Here is a 9063-nt window from a genome sequence, read left to right as displayed (position 1 = left end):
CATGAGCGCGAGGTGCCCCGGCGACGCGGCGGCGGCCAACGGTTTCGGCCGCCGCTCGCTGCATGAGTGGGAGGCCTACCTCCTCCACGAGGCCAACTACCCCGCGCCGCCCGACGTACACGCTCCGTCCCGGTGGAGGCTCAGCGCCGGCGGGGTCCCTGTCCCCCCTCTGCCCGTCCCCGAGACGCCCGCCTATTTCCACGCCGAGATTGAACGTGCGCGGGCGTCCCTGACGGTCGCGGAGCGGGTGCTCCCGGAGTACGTCACCGGCAACCACGCGGCGTGGGCGGCGTACTTCAAACGCCGGGAGGAGGAGCGGCTCGCCTCCACCAACAATGCGCCGACGCCGCGCGGCCGCAACAACAGCGAGGGCCGCTGCCTATGGTGGGGCGTCCCGGGCCGCACGCTCAGCGGTGTCCTCGCGCACCTTGAGGGCGGCAACGACCCGCCGTTCGAGTACCCGACCGCTCGGAGCGGCGGCGTGTGGCTGCCGAGGAGGATGATGGGATGGTCATCCTCCTCTTTCTCCTCCTCCTCCCGATCCTTCTCTCACTCCTCTGGCGCGCCGGCGTTGGTCAGCGTCAAGCCAGAGCCGTCCGACACGCTGCTCGGTAGGCGCACCCGCAGCGCCGGCCTCGTCATCAACGACGGCGGCCGTGGCTCCTCCTCCTCGGCCCCTCCTCGCCTGGTCAAGCCGAAGAGGGAGCCAGGGCTGGCGACGGTGAAGCCGGAGCCGGGGCTCGCCTCCGTGAAGCCGGAGCCTACTCTCGCCGAGGAGGCCGACGAAGAAGAGGCCGCATTGAAGTGGGCGCGCGAGGACTACGCGCGCATGGAGCTGGACCGCCAGCGCCGCGCCCTGGAGGAGATTGCCGAACGCCGCCGCCGTGAAGCAGCGGGCCGGGGCGAGGGGTCGAGCAGCAGCGCCGGCCGTGTCAAGGAGGAGAAGCAGGAGGATGAGGCCGGCGACGACTACGCCCTGCTCAGCGCCTACTTCGGCCCGTAATTTAGGGTTTTTTTCCGTCCATTTTATTCGTGTAAAAAACGTCTAAATTTCGCTGAAATATGTCGTGTTTGTTGAAATTTGGCCGTGTTTGCTGAAATTTGGCCGAACTGTGGAGACGTCTGGGGCCCGACCTGAGGGCGACGGCTGGGGACGTGCTCGCCCCCATGTCGAAAAAAACGCCGGCTCGCCCCCAAACGGCGATTTTCGGCGCGTCTTGGGGACGCAACGGCTGAAGATGCTCTAAACATGATACGCGAGGCGCGCGTCCATATAGATATATATAACCTGACTAGTACGAGGATGCGTACGCTCTAATAATATCATAAACTACCCTAAAAAATAATATCATAAACAAAAATGGCAGAATCCAAACATAAATTCCACACCGAAAGCAAACTTTGCAGACATAAGCATAAATAGATTCCATTTATAATTTGTGGCCTAGCAGTGTCGCACATTTTACTACATCAGAAAACAAAAACCGTCGAGATAATCATGCATGTCGGCTTGCTGCTAGAGTGAGCGAGAAATTAATCACGCCGAATATGATGTTTTGTACGGCTCCTGCTTTGGCAGCGGGGCCAAAGAAAATCTCAGCCAGGCATGCATTCGCCAAGGAGCAGCATCAGCATTGCAACATCAGTGGGAGTGGGGTGCCCATCAAGCGTACGCCCTCCTTTAATTAGAGGTCCTTTTCTGGAAGAATTGACGAGCTACTAGTTCCAAATCCACCAGAGCCACTGGATACATGGCTGGTTACAGCATCTGCAATGAAGCCCTCGTATCCGCCTCAAATATTCACATAGTCTGCCTGAACAAACAGAAAAGAGCCACCCAATCAGACCAGACAAATTCAGCCCAAATGGCAGGGGTGACCAGTAGTCCCCATGCCCGACCCATATCTGGGGTGGATATGGGGACACCCGCCGCATCCACCATATAGGACTGACCGCAAGGGCCTACGCCAGTTTCGTTATTCTTTTGGTCATTTCTAGGTCACTAATGGATTTGTCGAGGAATATGGCTATGGAAACACGGACCTTGGCAAATTCATATTCAACGAGTTCATCGATTCGTCGGATTTGAAAGACGAAAATGCTGACATGATGATGACGAGCATCCAAGAGGAAATGTAGAAGCCAGAGGAGTACGTACTAAACTTCAAGGGTTCCATATATGGACGAAGAGTTATTCCCTGTGATAGGATTGCCGGTGCACGGCTTCTGTCCACAGACTACGTACTTCACACTGAACCCAAAATACCATGAAGGTTTGTTTCGACGTCGCCTTTGAATGAGCGAAGGTTTGTTCTTATGCGTAGTGACTGCCCTAAAGAGGGTTGATGACAAATTCAAGCCGAGGAAGGATTGTTGCAAAAAACTTTCTTTCTCTCCTCTGCAGAAATGCACAACCGCTCTTATGATGCTTGCTTATGGTAAGGCCATAGATGTATTTGATACTGAAATCCGGTGGAAGAGACCACAGTCCTGAACACACACGGTGCAATTTGCACGCACTATAGTGATGGTGTTTGGACCATAGTACCTAAGAGAGCCAACTGTGGAGGACATACAAAAATATTGTTGGAAATTAGAGCATCAAGAGGATTCCCATGTATGCTGGATTCAGTTGATTGCATGCACTGACAATGGAAGAACTGCCCAAAAGGTATGCATAGTCAATACCAAGATCAGGTCAAAGTGATCACCATCATACTTGAAGCAATGGCAAGTGGCAACGAATGACTTGTGGATTTGGCATGCTTTCTTTGGCACGCCTGGTTCTAATTAACATGACATCAATGTACTCCAACGATCTTCTTTGTTCAAGAGACTTTGTGATGGGGTTGCTGGCCGATGCGGCTGATAACTCATCACCGGCGTGGCGTCACCGGGAGGCCGACACACATTGGCACATTAGTGGAAGAAACGGTTAGTGGCCATGGAAAATATTAATTACTATTATAAAAAAAAAGTTCAAGCATGCTGAACACAAATTTAGCGCAAGTGGATAATTTATGATTACTCTCGGAACAAAATTTTAGTACACACGGAACAATTCACAATTACTAGTGGAACACATTTTTAGTTCTTGTGTAATAATTCACTATTACTAGCACAAAATGAATAACTAGTGCTCGTAAACAATTCATGATCACCAATCGAACAATTCCGAGTGACTATAAAAACCATCAATATGTGGAACAACAATTTAGTTGTCATGAGCAATTCGTATAATGTCAATGGAATACCTAGCCCTCACGGAACGTTGGTGTGATTGTAGCGAGAGATTACAAAGGTTCATACAGGACTATTCACATCCTAAATGCGCCGCATACGAATAAATGAACAATGCTCGCAGTCCATTTCACAACTATCACAAAAAAGTACATATAGCATAATTCACAATGGCGAGTGAAACAAAAATTTAAATGCAGTACAATATAAGAAAAGTACTCAAGTCTCATTTTGGGGCCATAAGTATGAAAAAAAATGCTAGATCGCATCAGCAAATAAAAGGTAAATACTTTCTTTTGAACAACTTTTAAGATTATTAGTTGGAACGATCACATTAAAAATCTAAAACACACACTTGTGAAGTAATTCAACGAGGGGAAAAAGAGCTCAGCGACAAAAGAAAAGGGAGCGATAGAATGCTTCGCTAAATTGTGAGCCTCGACATTCAAGCTACTAAACTAATGAGCCGATTGAACATGCTATTGATATTTTATTTTAGCAAAACAAAATGCTATTGATGGAGAGAATGGAAAGCAAGAACAATAAAAAAATTGCCCAGCCCAAGGCCCAGGTAGGATACACGCAGAATGGAACGGCCCAACAATATATGGTAGTACTCACTCCGTTCCAAATTACTTGTCTCAAAAGTAGATAAAAATTGATGTATCTACAACTAAAATACGTCTAGATACATTCATTTCTGTGACAAGTAATTCCGAACGGAGGGAGTAGTAGCTATCGAGCTCTGGGCGTCATATGGTCCAGCCCAAGCGTGAGCGGGTAGAATATACCAGTCCCTCGGCCTCGTCGTCTCCAGCACCGAGCCATGCCTTGCCGGCTTACCGCTGGCCAGCCCTCCAATCCAGTTCAATTTTGTCAGTCCCCGACCACCCCGTAGCTCGGCACGTGGATTAGTCCGACCACCGGCGTCGGCAAGACGGAGAGGAGTAGGGACAGGTTCGGTCATGTTCCGACGTGGGGGCGGCGGTGGAGCGAGTTGCCGGCGGCTAACTCTGGTAAGAGGTTCAGAGTAAACCCTACTGTGAATAGTTAGTAATGCGATGTGTAGACTACGCCTGCAAGCCTAAAACTTCTTATTCTGTTAAGTTGTCATGAGTACTTTCTGAAGAAAATTCTTGGCACTGTGGTCTGTCACCGTGAAATAAGAAGATTATTACCGTATTCCTTCCATATATTGATGTAATACAACATGGTTCCATTTCAGTTTTTGGAGGGGAGAAATCTGGACTGCTAATGTCAGAGGAGTAGTTGAGCGTTCCCTCTATCATTATCTCTGTGTAGAGTAACAAAATTGCAGTCATATAATGGCAACTGACAAGTCGAGGAATTTGCGTACTGCTTTTGCACCTTGCAAGGGTTTCATTCTGGTGAATGGAACCGGGTTTTTTTTTCGAACAAAGAATAAGAATTTGCAGTCATAAAGATACTAGTTGTGGTACATTGTGTGTGAGAAATTCAGAAATTTCAGTTAAAAACTTGCAACTTGCAAGTCCCGTGCTACCTGCTTTTACTAGACTTCAAACAATCAAGGAATCAGTTATTTACTAGTAGCTGGGATAACAGTTAATTTGGCAGTGAAAACCTGTTGCCACTAAAGATTGTTCTTCAGGCAATCTTTGTGGTACTTTGCACAATAGAATATAAAATAAAACCCATTTCTCATCTTTAAAAGGTCCAAACAAACATTCGCTATTTACATCGATCTCTGCTTGCTCACAATTCCAATTTTTCCATCGTCGGCCGCCGCAGATGAGAAGATGCTTAGTTGTACACTGGGCAGCCCTTGACAACTATACCTTTAGCAGTGGGGCAAGAAGCCAAGGGACATCCATCCAAGTCATTTCCCCACCAGTTCAAACTGATGTTCTCCAAGCCTAGGCACAGGTAAATTAACACGGCCATGAATGCCAAACCAGCATCTAGTGCACCTGAAAGCAGATAATTGTGTCGCTCCCACCAGTCACGTCGATATCTATATACCACATAACCTGATAGAAACCCAATCAGTATCCATGTGGTGTAGTTAACTGCTGTGGCGGGTGGCATCTGGAAGATGGAACCCAGCATCACGGGCATGTTGATGAGTACGATCCAGTTCTGGCCTGGGAATGCCCTGTGCGCTAACCATACGAGGAGCGGGGCGACGGCTCCCCCCAAGAAGAACCAGTTCACTGCCGCGTAAGTTCCCAAGTCCCCGAATATTCTGCGCGGGCCAATAAGACCCCATATGACCGACGCGTCATAGAACACATGATCACCGGGGCAGGTCCAAGGGCTGCCCGCTGAGAGTAGCTCAATGTCGCAGATGTTGGGGATTGTGTCCATCAGCCACCATGCTGTCCCAAGGTACACGAATCCCGCGATCGTTGCTCCGACCACTTGCCATGTTCCAAAATATTGATGCTTAATGCCTTCTGTGCACTTATGCAGTGGAAATGTTAAATACACTATGATGGCCAAACAGAGCTTACCTGAGCCATAAACATGGTCCTTGGGGGAATCTTCATGTAGTGGCCCAACTTAAAATCTTGCAGAAACATCAGAGCTTGGTGCATGCTGATATAACCGTATACCTTGAAGCACATATTTGCGACGGGTCGTCCGGGGTACAAGTACCCGATGATGTACTCTGTGATGATGTTCAGTCCTGGGGTCTGCATACAGTGGAAGAATGTGAGTTGTGGATTTGGTGCTTCAGATACGTATGGCATGCCGTGATGAAAGTTGATAGAATCCTTACCTGGTTTGTTGTTGCTGTGATAATTCCAATTGGGAGGGTGAAGAAAAATGCAATGGCGCATGCAAGTAACACACCCCACCAGGGCAGCTGGAGCTGCTCTATGTAGTATTCGCAAGCGAATACAGTGACGGCAATGTTAACTACAAGGATGCAGATGAACCACCACTCAGGGACCTGCTTGTATCTCCTCATTAGCTTTGTATGTATGTCCACACTTTTCCCTTGAAAAGCTGATCTGCTTAGCTGCAAAATTTCCCTGGACACAAGCATTTTGATTCTTAATTAGTTGCCGCAACCATGTGATTGTGCACAACAAACTGACAGGATTTTACCTTCCATGGAACAGGAGGACATGAACAATCGTCGCGGTAGGTGACGCGAAACCGATACCATATGTGACAGCAAAGAGAGTGCTGAGGTACAGTGGACCGTTTTTCTCATATGCCTCTGTATCTAGATGGAAATTGTCGTCCACGATAGCTGAGATGTTGTACTTCTGCCCGCCGGAGGTGAAAAGACCGGAAGAGAAAATGGGGAAGGTCTGCGCCTTGTAGAAATCAAACCAGTACCCAATAGGCACGATGATGTACATGACGATGAAGAAGCCTGCAGCGACATTCGCAGTGGCGAACCAGGGGCTGACGAGAGGGCTTCCTAGATAGCTGGAGATGGATGCCCAGTCAAGGCCGATTGCGGCGATGCCGAGCCCGTGGAGACCTGAGCCGAGCTGCTGGGCGAACACTGAGTTGGGGAACACCCAGCAGATCCAGGAGAGTGAGGTGAGCATCTGGAACAGGTAGCCTGGGAAGGCGTAGTATGCGAAGCTGCAGGCGAACGCCACCAGGAAGAACTGGTTGCGCGTGAAGCCCCCTTTTCGCCGCCTTTCATCCTCGTGGAGTGCCCTGGTGGGAATATGCATTGAAAGCATGAGTTCTCACTTCTCAGGGAAAACTGCTCAAACATATTCAGTATATATTGTTCAAACCATTGATTTCTCTGATCGTCAAAGCAAATAAATGTTTGTGCTAATCTTATTCTGCCTGTCTTAATTAGGTCACTGTATTTCCCTGAGATGGACACGGGATTTCTTTATTTTCTCCATGTTTTTTCAATGAATGGAAGGCATGAGCATGTCAGCATGATACCATTCAGTAGTCGTTGTCAGAACCAGGAACCTTAAGCTATATATTACTCTCAAGTGGTGTTAACTGAAAAAAATGCCATTGACTTAAAATGAGGATGACCTCGATGGCCCCAACAACTCACAGGGGCCATATGCTAATTTAATCCTCGATCGGAGTTTTTTTTTCTCTCTTAATCCTGAGTTTTATGGTTGTGTTCAGAATCTTTGGGTGGCTAAGCTGTTGCAATCATCTAATTTTCTTGGATGTAATTAAGCAGGGCCAGCCTGACGTGTCATGACCCACATGAGGTGTCTACTTCTCCACACCAACAATAGCTTATGCCAATTTGCTCAAAATTCAAATCTCCTACTACTTGGAAGCATATAGCAAGTACACCCTCTGTTCATAAATATAAGACGTTTTGGCAGTTTAAACAGAGGCATATATACATTGCTTGCACGCATCAAACACCAGTAATTGTACACAAGTTTTAAGAAAAGAATTCATGATCAAATTGTTAACCTAGTTTCTTTCTGAGTGCATCATTTTGACCGGCCAATTAAATTTGGCCATGTAACAAGGCAATGAAAAATTCGAAAATGAAGTTGCCTGCCGGAGAGGGGAAGCGTGTGTACCTGAAGAGGGAGACCTGCACGAGGTTGGACGGCCACCACATGGCCGCCGGCTCCACGAGGTACCGCCGGAAAATCCCCGCCCACCCGAACCCGAGCACCTGCGTGGTGAGCACCACGAGGAGGGAGACGAAGAAGGTGAGGTTTTTGCCGTAGAAGACGCGGACGGCGGTGACCACGTGGATGGCGTAGACGGTGCCGGCGCCGGCGTTGGCGAAGATGGTGATCAGCACGTGCTCCTTCACGTTGAACGGCCCTGGGTTGAGGGTGAACTCCCAGCGCGAGCCGCGGAGGAAGGCCCGCTCTGGCAGCGCCGCGGCCATGAGGCGGCCGAGCGGCACGACGGCGATCTGCGCGGAGATGGCGGTGATGGTGAGCGGCTCCTTGCGGTACCAGAAGAACTGGTTGAGGAAGGAGAGCACGGCGCAGGACGCCATGCCCAGCACCTACATCCGGAACGTCAACACCGGCGTGTCCGGGTCGTCGCCCACGGGGACCGTCAGCGCCACCTGCTCGATCGGCGAGTTCTCCGACGATCTGCCATGGCCGTCGTCGTGGCGCTCCAGCGAGTTCTGCAACGTTGACGGCCGGTTCGCTGCGCCATGAGAAGAGCAGAGCAGAAATGGTCAGCTGGCGTAGCAGGGGTGCGTGCACGGACGGAGCTAAGCATGAGAGGAGGCGGCTCACGGAGGAGTGGGGCGGTGATCTGGTCGCCATGGCCGCCGCCGTGGCCATGCTCGTCCTCTTCTTCCTCTTCTTGGTGGGACTGGGAGTGGAAGTGGGAGGAGGACGCCATGGTTATCTGTCTCAAGCTGGCTAGTCTCTACTGCTTCAGCTGTCGTCTCTGCATCGTAGTACTGTTTTGGAAGGTTTGGACTTTGGAACGTCGAGATCTAGGAAACATCCATCAGCAGCCACGTTCCCGGCCAGGTTCAGCGGGCATCCATAGGAGCGTAGCAACAACGTGGTCTGGGTCGACGAGTACGTCCGTTTCTCAACGAATAGTTAATGTTCGACTACGACTTGGGTATCAGCCAGTACGACTCTACCAACACCATCTTTTCAACGTACCAATTGGGTCGTTGGATCGCCATCCAACAGCCACAACCGCGCCACACTGGACCTCTCTTTCTTCTTCCTCCCGCCGAACCATCGACCCCGCCCCATCCGTCTGACTACACCCCCGCGGCCAGCACGCGCTGTCACAGGCCGCCTTGCCGCCTCATCCTCCCCTCACCCCTTCTGCTTGTCTCCACCGCGACCACCCCTGTAAGCTCAGCTGATCCGTAGCAGTGCCGACGACACC

The 9063-nt window shown here is 50.1% G+C and overlaps 1 pseudogene; it reads right to left on the bottom strand.

Annotated features, from left to right (window-relative positions):
* Positions 1–4902: 4902 nt before the first annotated feature.
* Positions 4903–8895, bottom strand: LOC119329566 (annotated as a pseudogene).
* Between the last annotated feature and the right edge of the window lie 168 nt (positions 8896–9063).

The sequence above is a fragment of the Triticum dicoccoides genome, chromosome 7A (assembly GCF_002162155.2).
Source record: "Triticum dicoccoides isolate Atlit2015 ecotype Zavitan chromosome 7A, WEW_v2.0, whole genome shotgun sequence".
Classification (NCBI taxonomy): Eukaryota; Viridiplantae; Streptophyta; class Magnoliopsida; order Poales; family Poaceae; genus Triticum; species Triticum dicoccoides.
This window is presented reverse-complemented; position numbering and strand designations above follow the sequence as displayed.